Consider the following 15126-nt stretch of genomic DNA (forward strand, 5'->3'; position numbering starts at 1 on the left):
CATGTAGCCCCCTATTAAATAAACTAGCTAACTGATTCATACAGTTGCTGTTTTTGATCTGAGTAAGGATTAGTCAGTGGCATTGTTTCTGGCAATTTCCACTTGGTGTGGTCCCTGATGTTACGCTAGTCAGGATCTGTATCAATTATATGATGGCAGAAGAGACTCTTAGTGGTGAGAGAGCCAAGCGGTGCAGGTTGGTCGGTTTAGCTATCGCTCCAACAGCCTGTGTGGCTTGATAAGATCTTGCTTAAGAAATAATATGCCATTTTCTAACTAGCTGCCAAACAGTCATATATCTGTATGTCACACTTACAAGACGAAGGTTTGAAGTGGCTGAGGATGGGAGGACGTTACTGACTGGCAGTGTTAGAGAAGTGGACAAGTGATTTTTTCACTTAGTAAACAAAGATATCAAGCTGGGTACAAAATTAGTTTGATCTGTGTATGATAATTAAGTCATAATTTTAATACTTTCCTGTACTTCATAAAGTGTTTATAGAAAACTGAAAAGAGCTCAAGGGATGAACTGTTTTGCAAACACAACCACAACCTTACAGTGGGAGATCAAGCAATTGCAGCTAAACTCAGTTAGAGGAGAAAAAAGCAGTTCACTGAATTAATCCTTCAGTTAATGACCTGATGAGGTTACCTGGTAGGAGGAAATGAATCATAAAATCATTAAGGTTGGAAAAGACCTCTAGGATCATCAAGTCCAACCATCAACCAAACACTACCATGTCTCCTAAACCATGCCCTGAAGTGCCACACCTACACGTCTTTTTAATAGCTCCAGGGACGGTGACTCTACCACCTCTCTGGGCAGCCTGTGCCAGTGCCTGACCACTCTTTCAGTGAAGACATTTTTCCTAATATCCAATCTAAGTGAAGTGGGGTTTAGTAGCTGATAGGTGACCTACTCAAATTCAGACTAGAAAACTTGGAAGTTTTGAACAAGAGGAACTAAGCTTTGGAACAAAAAAAAGATAGGAGGGTCATAGATTCTTGCAACATATCAGTTCATCCAGGATATCTTTCTGAAATAACCTTTGGCCTGAATTATGGCATATCAGCTTGTATAAAATAGTAGATGAGGTTGCCTCCTATTTGCAGAGGAGATCAGAATACATGATCATATAAGGAAACAAATCTGAATGAATCTGGTATCAGTATTATGATAAAACTTATGTACTTTTCTCTAGGCTGCAATGTGCCTGAGTAGGAGGAAGCTGAGGGACACACAGCTCTAATTGGACTGTGAAGGAGAGGGAGGGACAGAAAAAACTTGTAGCAGGGACAAGGGGGACCATCTGTAAAGACTCTTGCAACCTTTCTTCAAAACAACTTAGAAGCTAAAAGGTTAAAAATCCAACTGGGGATTCTCATATTGTTATTCTGTAAGGCATAGATAAAATGTAATGTCTAAGTCTTGTTCAGCAGTACTAAAAAGCAAAGCAAACGTCACCTTTGATCTGTAATCTTACTAATTAATGGGAGCAAAATACAACTTCCCTGATCTGAAATAAGAATATCAAGTTTTAATACCAATTATTTGTATAAGAAAAGCATTTCAAGCGCTGGTACTTGATGGAGGCAAAAGGGGGAGAGAAACCTGAGGGGCTGTTGTCTGATTTCAGGAAAAAAAGATGTAGTGATTTAAATGTCCTTTCATTATCTTCATGTTGTTTAAGTTTCTGAAGGTAAATATTTTGTGTTTAGTCAGTTACTTCAGAATTTAATGAATATAAACTTAAGTTGTACCTCTATGGACAAAGAATAAATTGAACGCATATGGAAGAGGAGGCAGAACCCTTGAAGACAGCTGAAGGGGCTTTAGCAGATATCTTAAAAAACATTTCAAGTGGGCACCAGATGAGTGACTGAGGCAAAAACACATACAAAAAGGGTATATATTTCTCTAGTAGAGTCAGGGCAAAATAGTTCATGAAACTCTAGATCATGTTCTGAAGTGAACATTGCAGAAAAATAGGACTTTGAAAAAAGACAGAAATATTTATATCTAGTGATTAGTATATGGTCCCCTGAAATATGTGATTCTATTCTATTCTAAGCATGTTTGTCTAGCTGGGATTTTCCCCATGTGTTATCAGTAACACTTTCCCTACTTTGGCTCATTTGGCCTCTTCTGAAGAGAATTGTGAGCTCTGCCTGATGACTTGAAATTTAATTTCATACTGTAGGCAAGACTTCAGGTGTATGGAGAGCTGTGTATTAACTGAAGTGCTTAGCAAGGTGAAGTGTGGGATGGCCTTCCAGAGTGTGTGTTTTGGGTGGTTTGTGCCTACTGACTTTTACATGGTTCCCTGCTCAGTGCTGTTGTTTCTAGGAGCTGCATAGGAATTCAGTTATTCAAACTGGGTTTAAAATTCCACTGGTGAAAGCAGATACCTAACATATAAATCTTGTTTCATATGTTAGACTATTTTTTCTGCTAAGATAAGCTTTTACATTTGCCTTGCTAAACTCAGTGTAATGTGCACTGACTGAATTTAAATCTTCCACCTGATGTTAAGTGATGTTATGGTGATAACTGCAGGTTAGTTGGCTTAAACCAGAGGTAACCTAGAAAGGGTTTTTTTTGAGGATGATGTACACTTGATGCTTTCACTATGGGTATTCCATGTATGTCACTCTTGTAAGTAGAAGTTTTCTCTGAATACTTAGAAATTGAGATGTTCTTTTGCTAATAACGAAAGAAGGTAAGAGTGGCTGTCGCATGCCATAATGAAGACCCAGTTCCAGGAGAGTCCCGTATCGAGCAGTGACTGTGAGTGGCTGCCTGGCAAAGAGTAAGATAAGGGCAAGTATGTATCCTCTCATACTGGCCTACAAGTTACTTTCAACTCAAGGAGTTGATGAGCCAGACATCATGGTAGCCCTCAGTGGAGTTCCTTTCCATGAACTGGTCCTACCTCTCTTTGGAAACTACATGAACTTCTAGCTTTCCTGTTATTTGGCAGAGAGTTTCCACAGCCTACCACCTCATGTGTGAAGAGCTTTGTTTTTAACCTTTCAACCAAGCCTTGTTTGATGTCCCTGTGACACTTGATTATTTTTGTAGACCTTGGTCCTGTCAGTTTTCAAAGCTGAAGAGTACTAGCTTACTTCACTGTTCATTATACAGAACTCATTGCCTGTCTTGTTCCACTGAGTGAAACTGGAAAGTTTTCCATTTTCTAATAAATTTAATTGCTGTGGATTTGTTGGATGATATCCAAGTCGTCCTCCGTACTGTTCAGGAGCTGTAAATAATTATGAGCATTTTTAAGTGGTAACTAAGGGACTGCATTATTAATACTTGGCAGAGGCCTGCTACTTGCGGAAATAAGATCATCTAAACCTACTTAAACTTTTTGCGGAGGAATGTGAACTGTCTAGTTGATCCTCCCTAGGTCCTTTGGGATCGGACTGCGTGGGTCGTGGAATGTTCTCTTTTGGAATAAAACAATGGGTTGGAAAAACTTCTGCTTGTGAATGTTAGTCAGATGTCCCTTTGCTCTGTATTGTATCCCCCCTTCATCTGGAGGGGAAGGGGGTCGTTGCATGGGTGGATCTTTGATCCAAGAAAAAGCAATCATTACAAAAATAATGCAGCCTTCAGCTTTACCAGGAGTCCTTTTGTGGTGTGTGAGGCTGTGTTTTGTTTTGGGACTTTTCTGAGCAATTTTTCTATTTTGCCCATATTTGGTGTTGGTAGGATTTTTTATCTTTTTCCTCTGTGGATGACACACTGTTCTTCACCACTTGATGTATTTTCTTTCTTTTTTTTTTTTGTTGTAACAGTCAAGATGTCTGCGTAGCATAAGGACCCCATTAAATGAATTGCTGGTGTTCCCTGATAATCACTCTGCCTTTATAAAGGGCTGTCTTGAATGAAGACACACATTACCAAATCTAAATACAACAGCAATTTAAAAACACTTTTTCAGTTTCAGTTGTTATGTAAAAGTATGCATTCAAACTTGACTGTTGATTTAAATCAGAAATCATAGATTTCAAACCTGCCTGGAAAGATACAAGTCTGACGCTTGCATCCAGGTGTAACTCTGGCAACTGAATGTCACAGGTTTGGAAATTTGGTGGTTCAATGTCAGCATTAATGTACAGATGCACAAAAAAGTTTCATCAGCCATAGAGGGCTTTCCTATGGCTGTAGGCTTTTCTCAGGAAAATAAAGCTTGTGCTTCCACTGAAGCAATGAATACAGAGTGGATAGGAATGCTCCTCTGCTGTGCTTGTATATTCATAGTTTGTCATTCACAAAAGAACAAACTCCTGAGCCGAGAAAATGCCACAGGGCAGGTGTGGATCGGTAGAAAGGTTTCAGCATACCTTGCCTTGCTCAAACCATGTAGGGATTTGCATGTTGGAAACAAATCCTGCTGGAGTGATGTGAATAAGCTGAAAGTGAAGGCATGTAACAGGGATATTTTAACCACTCAGTACTGTTGAAAGGTACAGTTCTGCCCCTTCCCCTTTTCTGGCATGCCTCGCCCCCTTGCTTTGAGCTGGTTCTCAGTATCATCTGACCTTTCAGGAAGGCACTTGAGCTTGCAACACCACCCCACCCCCAAGAAGACAAACCCCCTGGAAGACTGCTTTCTGTTACGTTGTTATTCAGCACGATGAGCAGATTGATTCAATGCACTGTACACACAGGCTGTGGGGACTGTATAAAGTCTGTGCTGGAGTACTGGAAGGGAAATCTGGGGGAAGGGTGACAAGAGAAGAAAAAGGAGTGAAGCCACCCCTTTGACGATACCAAGATGTTATATCAGCTGTTCTGTTGAACTTTGCTGTGATGTTTTCGACAGTATCTTGTGCTTGTCCTGAAGTAGACAAATAGGACTTTTTCCAAGCCATATAGCTGTTACTGAGGTACTTACCACTCTGAACATGAATGTAAAAGGAAATATTCTATGTGGTTTCTCCCTAAATTATCCCTTCATTTGCTTTACCAAGTCTTGCTTTGAATGCAGTGATTTACGAAGTCTCGGAAGCAAAAATTTCATAGATGCTGGCTTTAGTGAAGTGCACATTGTAGGGTATTTGGGGCTTACCTTGGAGATGTCACATGGCGCATAGGTTGAAGTGAGAGAGAAGCATAAAAAGCAGCTAGTGCTGTGGCAGAAGAAGCCAAGAGCATGTCACTTATGCATTCAGTATATGGTATGATGACACATCTAACCTTACTTTTAATGTCCTGTTAAAGGACATTGTCATTTTGGTTTCACAGTCACTTGAAACTGGTGAAAGTGTGATGTGAGGCTGGAAGAAGCTGTCCTGCAGTCATGCTTGCCTTGTCCTGTGGCAGTACTAAGCATGACTGGTTGGGCAGCTGAATGGGTAGTTTTCAGCTATGGCAATTCCGCTTGTAATGCGCTGTATCAATATTAATGGTGGCCCTACGGGCGTGTTCGGGACTTGCCCTACTTCTCAGTGTTCACTATTGCTGCAGTTCCTAACTGCTTTATGTGAATCTCTCTGAAGAGCAGAGTATTGGATAATGCCACAGTATGAGCTGTCATAACTCTGAAATGCTGCCTTTTGCAGTGTTAGCAGCAGATCGCTTGTTTAAAAACCAGGATTTCAAGAATGGGGGAGGTTATTTCTGAAGCATTGAACAAGACTGAAAATGGCATGTGTATCTTTTCTGATGTTTGTGTATTTGCATGTTTTCCAGAAAACATGCAAGTGCTAAATTGTCGCAGTGTCTGTTTTCGCTAGTTTGATTTGGATTTAACTGGCAAATAGTGTAAGTTCAGGAAACTAAACTGCTGAGTATTTATATGTTAGTGTTTATTGTTGCTCCACATATATCAAACGGACTCCAGGGGTATAGACAAGCAGCTAAGGCTATTCCCATGAGTGTGTGTGGAGAGGTTATTTTCTTAAAACTGGAAGTTTGTAAATAATTCCAAGTTGTAAATTTCTCCATTTTGACACAAACTTTGTTAACACACACAGTAGCTATGCCATCATTGTATGTTCCGCAGCTTTTTTTAGCAGACTACTTACACATACACTTAACAAACAGCTGTGATGCTTTCCTGTCCAAAAACCAGTGGTATAATAGGAGAACAAAAATGAAGTTGAGCCTCCAATATAGTACTGGGATAGTTTGAAGGAAGAAATATTGATGTTCATATGGATGTGATGCGTAGGTGTTTGACAGCTGATTTTTGTGTAAAGTTAAGTCAGAAAGAGCTTTTAAGAAACCAGTTTAGAAAAATGAACCTGTTAGGGATATATGTGCTAGAGGATACAGTAAAGAGGCAGAGGCACCCGAGTGGGGAATACCCCAGCTTGGTTCCAGGCAGGCTGAGAATATCTTCCTTTTCCAAGGCTTACTTTCGGATCGAAGGGGAACTGACAGCCTGTCGACTTTTCTTTGTCAGGCTGGCAGAATGCTGAGAGCAGGGATGGCTGCTTCCAGCCAGAGATGGAATTTAGCAGGACCAGAGGGAGCGTGCAAGAACTGGAAGTGAAATTATAAGGTATAAATACAACCACCTGTCTACACTCTTTTTTGTTATATTTTTGCCCTGTTGTTTCTGTGCTTTGTTCCCTGAAGATAAAAACTCTTCAGCTGTAGTTTGTTTGGCAGTAGATTTCTGAATGAAAGGTCTCACACATGCCAAATGCATTTGGGTTTGTTGTAGTAATAATGTGACTGGAAAACACAAGCAACTGTATGCAGTATGCCTAACCATATTTGGACCAGGTTATTCAACCCGAAGGAGAACACAGGAAACTAGGTTTGTCACATTTATAAATGTACTTCAGAGACTAAAAGTGTGTGGTGGTTCAACTTATTAAACTGAAAAATGGATAACATTCCTGAATGCATAAACTTTACAAGTCAGGTGAGGAAGTACTACTTGGGTAGTATTAGTCATGCCAGAGCTTGAATGTATTGTCTAGTTTTGATGCCTACAACACTTCAGTATGACAAGGGGAGAAGAAAATGAGAACAAAAGCATAGAAAGATTTGGTGACTGGAAGCTGGAGTGTCTAATGGAGTACTAAAATACTGCTTTGCCACTGAGAAGAGTGGATTGAGTTAAAGCTTGTTCTCACTCAAAATCTTTAAATCAAGACATCCTGTTGCAAGTTATAGTAAAGCACACGCAGTAGTTAAAAGCTTGAGGAAGAAATCCTAGAATGGGTTCCGTGGTGCGCCAAATCACTGATCAGACTAGGTGAGTATTAGAATGGGGTCTGACATACAGGTTCTACGTTTGAAGTAGATGAAGGTATTTTGCTAGACTGGTATTTCATATGGGTGCCTTTTAGAAGACATGTTTCTTAGAACTTCTTGTGAAGGATTTTGCCTTCTTGATATTGAAAGACAACTTTGGAGATTATGAACTACTGGAAGAATGTTGAGGATACAGGAGCTTCACTTAGCTACAGCAAGGAAATTAAACTTGCCCAGAGCATATCATGGTCATAATACTTACAATGAACAGTTAGGCTTTGGGACATTTATTTATAAGCTCTAAATTAGAAGATGTATATTTCATTGTGTGAAACTTTGCTTGTTCAATTTGGGTAATTCAAGGGTGAAGATATCCTTAAAACTTGTATCTAAAGCATCTGCCCGCTGTAAACTAGTGCTCTTTAGGCAGGGGATGAAATCTTGGGATGGAAAGCTGCATCTTTCGGACTGTGAGTGCAAAAGGTAGGCATCCTCAGTTGTGAGTTAAAGATGCACTGATTTGTAAATTCCCACTGTTAGTGCAAACATGAGTGAGTTAAGTAGCTTACCTACTTGTTATCCTGCTCTGGAAATGTCAGTCCAGGTTGTGTACAGTCCTCTTAAGGAGATATTTCTAATTTTCTAAGTATTTTTTCTTTGAAATTGCCTCTGCGGTGTAGCACAAGATAAGACATCTTATTTTGTTGACAGATCAGAAGTAATGTGTAGAACTTGGGAGACCTCACGGAACCGCTGCCACCTCAGTTGAAAGGGTTTTTGTTGGTTTGGTGGTTTTTTTAAGGTTTCTGATCAAAGCATACTGTAAGTACAGAAGCTACTAAAGAAGTCAACAGTAACTTTGATTTAGGTTTTTACGTAAAGCATACTAATGTTGGATAATTGATTTACTCACATAGTAGGATGGATTTCCCTCTGTCTTTCATCCCTTCCAAAATACCTTGGATGGCTTGGGGTTGATGAGCAAGGTTGTGAAACAGTACATCCACCACACACTGGAGGCTGAAACTGGCTTGGAAACTCAGTTTGAGAACTTCAACTAAGTTTAACTTCAGTAATTGAGGGAATAGTTGTTTGTTTGTTGTGGTTTTTGTTTTTTTTTTACTTTACCTGTGTGTAAGTCTTTGATTACTAACAGAATAATGACTTTTGGTGGTAAAAGAGTAGGATTGGATATCTGGCCCAAAGGACTTACAGTTTCTGTTGTCTATTAATTTTAAGTCTTCCTCCCCCAATGTTGAAAATATGATACTTTGCTCCTTTCCACACATGTACAAAGTCTTCTGAAGGATTGCAGGGAGTGAATATTAAATATTACAGCTTAATATTGATTTAATGAACTTTATCAGCATTTGATATTGGACCCGATTTTTAAATGTAAAATACAATTGTTTTGTTCTATAACTTGCACTACAGAAATTCTGGGGTGCTGTGCTGAACAAAATGTATGTAGTATTGTCTTAAAATAAGTTGGATAAGTTGGTTTGGTTGTTTTGGGATTTTTTGTAAATAATTAAAACGCAATATTGAGCTCAGTCCTTTTCCTACAAGCAGCTGTTCTCAGAATAACTGATTTTTATTCCATTTTGGTTGTATCCATTTCTAGTGAAATCAAACTAGATGTTTTTGATCAGCAGGACCTGTGGAAATAAGGCATCCAAAGGCATGGAGGAGTGCTAACTGATAGTGGATCTTGCATTGATAATTACACCTGGGTGTAATTCCTAGTGTAATTTTGTGTACTCTTTGTAGGAGATCGGCTGTTATCTTACAGATTTTGTATGACAGCTATACGTTTTTTTGTAAAAGCCTCCTTAAATATCCATCATCTTGACAATTGAGATGACATCTGAAAATATGTTCCTAGAATACCTGTGGGGATCTTGGTGTGCCTGTAAAATGTCATAAGGCACCCAGTAAAATGTTTGCACAGCTCTGAGGCAAAATTCACTGGTTCCTGCTCTAAGCAGAGACATCTGAGCTGCTTACTGTCATTCTGGCCACTGTGGCTGAGCTTAGGAATTACTTCAGCACTTATATAGTTATACTCAGTATATAGTGATGTGAGGACCAGTACTTGCTGCTTCCAAAGCCTGTAGAGAGGCTATAGTTTGCTTCATGCGTAGGTAACAACTGTCTTCAGTAGGTGTGCTGCAGAAATCCCTTGAAACCTGTCTTCCAAGAAAGGCATGTCCATTTTGTTTTTGCTGTGGAAGCAGCTTCTGGAATCCTAAGGAGAACATGTATTGGGGGATGGATTATTGAAGCAGGCCAAGTTCTTTTGGTAACAGCAGCCTCTTAGCGCATTACCACCTTTTCACAAGGGCTTGATTAGTTGCTTTGTGATGTTTCCTTTTTGATGGCTGCCCAAAATGAAATATCTGAACAGGCCAACATAAGCTTACTTCAAAGAATAAGAGCTCAAAGAGTCTAATCTTGGCTGACGAGAAGCTTACACTAGATGAAGCTTTCAGTAATGATTGCAAACTAGCAAGCTTTGAAACACTCTTTTAGCTGGGATTCACTGAATAAGTAGAGGGACAAATGATCTTGAGACATGAGAGGAAATGAAATCCCCTGTGTCTGAGGGTCAACCAGCTAGTCAGGATGCTGCTTGGATGATAGAGTCTCCAAACCCAGTGGCTATTCTGTAGAATTCTATGCTGGACTTTCAGCTGTATCACCAAAGGTATGTACCAGTCCCCTACTAGGGAGGGAAATACTTCATAGCACAGACAGACCCCTTTCAGTCTAAACAGGTTTGATTCCTGGAATTGGCATGGATTGGCTTTGGTTTTCTTCCAGTTTTCCTTTTCTGCTGTGAAGATGGTCAGTATCTCCATCTGTAAAGCCTTCCCATGGGACTACACCAGCCTTAAGCAAACCTGCTTACCTAAGCTTACCTGCTTCACTGAGAGAGCTTGAGCTAGGATTTTTTGGGGTGGTTAAATCTGTTCAGTTCTCTTTCGAGAACCAGCCTCTTCCTTTCTTTCCATGCTGTCTGAAGCTTCATACTTACAGATAATACAAAACAGGGAGGAGTGACTGATAATCAGATGGGGGTGCTACCAATCAGAGGGATCTTGACAAGCCAGAGAATAGGGTCGACAAGAACTTTATGGACTTCAAAAAAGGGAAGTGTCAAGTCCTGCATCTGGAGAGGAAAAACCCTATGCCCCAGTACAGACTAGGGGCTGACAATCTGGAAAACAGTTTGGGGGTCCATGAGCCAGCAATGGTGCCCTTGCAGCAAAGAAGGGCAACAACCTCCTGGATTGCATTAGGGGTAGTGTTGCCAGCAGGCTGAGGGAAGTGATCCTTCCCATTTACTGAGCGCTGGTGAGACACTTCTGTGATCCTGGGTCTAGTTCTGAGCTCTCCAGTGCAAGAGAAAGTTTAGTTATTCTTGGTTTTGCAGTAACAGCCAAGTCCTTTGTTAAAGTAGCTGGAAGTAAAAGTATTAAGTACTTCCCCTTTTAAGCAAGGAGAGATGGAATCTGATCCTGCTCTTGAACTGGAAGTCTAAGTACTCTATGAACGAGACAAGAATATTGTCCTGTAGCTCCATTACTGCTATGACAGCCTGGAAAACTCCTGTGGGGTGATGCCATGATGTGACTCATTCTGTCTTTTCTCAGAAACACTAGTGATGAACAGACCTGTTTTTGGTAGGGGAGTGCATGTGTACAGTATGTTGGTCTATTGAGAAACTGCCTTTACATTAACTTCCTAGAGCTGAAAGATGTTCTTTGTGCCTGTGGAGCTTTTCTTTTGTTCGTTGGAGACTTCCGGCCCCCCCCAAGTCAAAATGATTCAACTTCTAGCTTTGTGGCTGGTTTAAATTAATGGGATGCTTCCCTCCAGCCTGCTAATCTTTCCTTAGGAAAGATGGGGAGCAGCTGTTTGAGCAGTAGGTTGCTGAGCAGCTGGAGGCTGTGCCTCTGCCTTCCACAGAGCAGGGGATACTTGTGCCTTCTTGTGAGGGGCTGGGTAGGAGCAGCTGCTACCGTGAGAGGTGCAGGAGGCTGTTGGATCACTGCTGCTCTGAGGGTGGTTAAGGATGGGGTTGAAATGTGAGCTACCTGTGTCACTAAGAGTTCCAAAACTCAGATATGGATTGTAAGCTGCTGGGGTTGGCAAACGTGCTGATGAGTGAGTGGTAAAAGGTTGACCTCAACAAGCAAACCAGGGTAAAATCACTTCTTTGCTCCAGGGAGTGTGGTAAGATGCATCTGCATGTGAGAGGAAGCCACAGGGCTTTTCATCTTCTGGGAGTACAGAGTGTTCTTGCAAATAATGTCAGGGAGTTCAAGGAACACAAATGTGCCATTACAACAAAACAGTATCAACGTATTGGGCAAATATGAAGCATTTTGACAGCTGCTCTGTAAGTTCTGAAGAAAAAGGAAAATACCAGTGCTTTATTTCCAAGAGCTTCGTTTGATTCATTGAGTATTTCATAATAAAGATTCTGATGTAGGAACTGCTTGTTACTTGCAACAGCCATGCCCATGTGTGCCAGTATGCATCTTGAAATCATCATAGCAGTCCTTGTGCTGCTGAGCAGAAATCTCCCACTGTTACTGAATGTGTGCTCATCTGGAGTATACATACACCACCTCTTGAAGAACTCTAGATAGTGTAGCTAAGTAGTACTATTCTTCTGTTTCTTACTAGTTTGTACTGCGACAGTTAACTTCTAAGATGAAATACTGCTGTGCAGTAGTTGGTTTCCTTTCGGTAGCTGTTTTTGGTTCAGTCATTACGCATAGGGACAATGAGTATCTTTCCAATTACTTCTTAAGGAAACCACACCACAGTCTTCCCCTGTTGTTGCGAAATAGTGCGTTCTAGAGATGAGACAATTCTGATTCATAAAGTTAAAAATTGTGTTTCTTTTAGAATAAATATGTATGTATGTTGGAGATAGTTGCCTCTTGCCTAGGCAAGTGAAACCGGTGGTGCTTGTGTAAGGTCTTGACTCCCAGATGGGTGCTTGGCAGATGTAGTTGACCTACTTTAGCTCTGACCTTGATTTGCTCAGGGGTGTTTATGTACTCGTGATCAGCTTTGCTGCATGATTAAGCTAGTCACGTGTCATCTAACTTTTTTTTTAAGGGATGAACAGTAAGATTTGTTTTTACTGTCTCATTAGCCTTGTTATAGGGGGTTGGGAAAGATGGAATGCAAGGGAGGGGAATCCTGAAGGAAGTAGTCCCAAACAGGCTGTGGAGACGCACTGTCATACGATAAAGTGACGAAATATCACTTGATTCTCTTCTACAGGAGAACTTAATCAGGAAGTGGACTACATGGCATTTTTTCAAGTAGGTCCTTGGAGTACTTTGGCAACAGGTTGGGCATCATAAATGGAAGATTTGAACTTTGCTTATGTATAGTTAACTTCTGTGTTCCTTCTCAGAGGAGTTTTTTGAGCCATTGAACAACTAGCAGCTGGAGGCTGAAAAGATAGTAAAATATTAATTTTTTTCAGAATTTTAAGAAAGCCTTGCAACAAAACATTTCTTTGAACTATTCGCTGTTTATTATAGTGGGGCATGCTGATTTTTGCTCTGATCATTAGGTTGACATTTTCTTAACTTTATACCTCATTTCAAGAGACATGCATGACTGTTAACTCCTATAATGCTAAAATGTAGGACTCTGGTTGTTAGAACTGGGATGAACATTGGGGATGTGGTAGAGAAAGGGCTGACTCAAAAGATATTGAGGATTCTTGTTTTCATGTAATCCTGTTCTGCTTAAATGGTCAAGACACTTAAAATAGCTGCTTTGAAACTATCAAATATAGACATTTGGTTTTAATTTAAAATAGCAGTACAGTTGAATGGATACTTCAAGAATTTTTCTATCAAACTGCTTTTAAATTTTGTTTTGAGAGTAATAAAGCAAGTTAGGGGTTTTTTTCTTGCATTAAAGCACGCCAGTGACTTGTGCAGTGTTCTGATTATTAAGCCAAAATGCTGACTATTGCAGGCATTATTAAGGGGAAAGTCCTGTCTTAAACTTACAGACCCTCTTTTTTTCTTCTTTAATTCTAGCTCATCCCAACCTTCTGTCTGAGGTCATCATAGTGAAGTGGTCCATGAAATTATATTAAGCAGTGAAATGAGTTCAAGTACTCTCACAGAGAGGTGTTCAGGGACTTTTGAAAGTTAATTGTGGGTGCTTGGGCCAGAAATCTTAGAAACTAGTTGTTTCTAGGCTGTGCATTATAATTCAGTGGTTGGGTTTTGTATTACGTTCCAAGACTGAATCATGGATGCACAGTAGTTGGACAGCATTAAAAAGTGGCATCATAGGTAGTTTGGTGTGATAGTAATTTTATCACTGGATTCATAGGGCTTAGCCACAGGCCACAGAGTTCAGCAGTAACTAATTTCTGCACATCAGCTGAGGTTGAAGGTAGTGTTTTTTCTCTGTGCTTGGTTCAGATGCAGTGGTCAGTGACTGCTATTGAACTGGTGGCTTGTAACTAAAGCTGGAGTAATCTCATAAACCACAGAACATAACTGAGTTTATAGTTTTACTACTTTAAGAAAGACAAAGCAGACAACTATGAAAAGACTGGTATAGGAAGAAAGCATGGCCTGATCTACAAGTACCTGTATTAGTGTGAATGAAAGCCTTGTAAAATAAACTTTGGTTATGGATTCAATGGCAATTTATAATTTGACTTCAGTATGTACTGACTTAGCTTTTGTCAGTTACCTTCAAGTGTCAGCTGACCTCTTAACTTGCCAGTACCAGTATGCCCACACATTTGCAAATACCTGATTCCTTTTTCATGTTTGAGAAAGGACTTCAGAGAAGTTGGGTGGGTTGGACAGTGAGCCCTCAGCAGCAGTTTGGAAGCTCTGCTTCTAGAGCAACAATGTTCCTCTGTTCACAAGTTCATGGTGTTAAGGCAACGACTTGCCTGGCCTTAGATTGAAGAGCTGTGATCCTGACTGTTACTACAATAACAGGACCAGTGATTTAGATAACTTTAAACTTTTGAAATAAGTTCTGAATTTGCTATTCTGGCAGAGCTTAAGAAAATGATACCGTTGAGTTTGGATTTCATAAGATTTCTCTTGGCTTAGAACTTGACAGGTCTATATATGTGATTCGGTAGAATTGGTTATAGTGTGGTCGTGTTGACAGAATACTGGTTGTTTGACTTGCAAACTTCTGAGTGTGTCATGGGAGCTTGCTGATCTGTGTAATTAGTAAGTTCTGCTGTCATTACAGGTTGGAAAGGCAGTCACAATGTTCACAGCTGCATTTACCAGAGAGCAGTATATCCAAAAGACTTTGAAAGTTTTTTTGCAAGCGACGGCCTTAGAATGTTTTTGAAGTCTTGCATAGTAATTTTGCCGAAAAACTTTTCTGTGACAGAAATCTGGAAGGGAGAGACATCCACCCGCAGACCACCCACTAAGTTTACAATGTAGTTGGGAGACACAGCTGAGGACTTGAGTTGTTGTATGGGGTGTGGATTTTATTTAAAACTTGAAGCCTGCAGAATAGAAAAATGTTTAATCCCTGTTCCTTTGAAAATGTTGTCGTGGAAGGAGTGATGCTCTTCGCTTGTAAGAGAAACAAAAAATACTTCATTGATATAAAACAGTGAGTTAACAAGGTTCAATGGTAAATGCTGCAGTGGTTTAACAAGATTTGATGGCAAGGCACACTTGATTATTTACTGCATGGAGGACAGGGTCAGACAGAACTGTCACGGAGACCCTCCCATTGAGTCATGATATTCAGAAAGGACTGCCTGTGCTTTCTAAACTCCTTCTCAGAGAGGAGTCTACATGCAGCTGGATCCAATTCTAGTCCTAGACTTGGGCAACGGTTTATGTCTAAAGGATTATATATGT

The 15126-nt window shown here is 40.2% G+C and overlaps 1 protein-coding gene across 6 annotated transcripts in view; it reads left to right on the plus strand.

The window, feature by feature from the left end:
* Window positions 1-15126, plus strand: part of BMAL1 (basic helix-loop-helix ARNT like 1) — a 54669-nt gene that overhangs the window by 10987 nt on the left and 28556 nt on the right. The gene's annotated exons all lie outside the window — the stretch shown is intronic.

Source organism: Phalacrocorax carbo, chromosome 5, assembly GCF_963921805.1.
Source record: "Phalacrocorax carbo chromosome 5, bPhaCar2.1, whole genome shotgun sequence".
Lineage (NCBI taxonomy): Eukaryota > Metazoa > Chordata > Aves > Suliformes > Phalacrocoracidae > Phalacrocorax > Phalacrocorax carbo.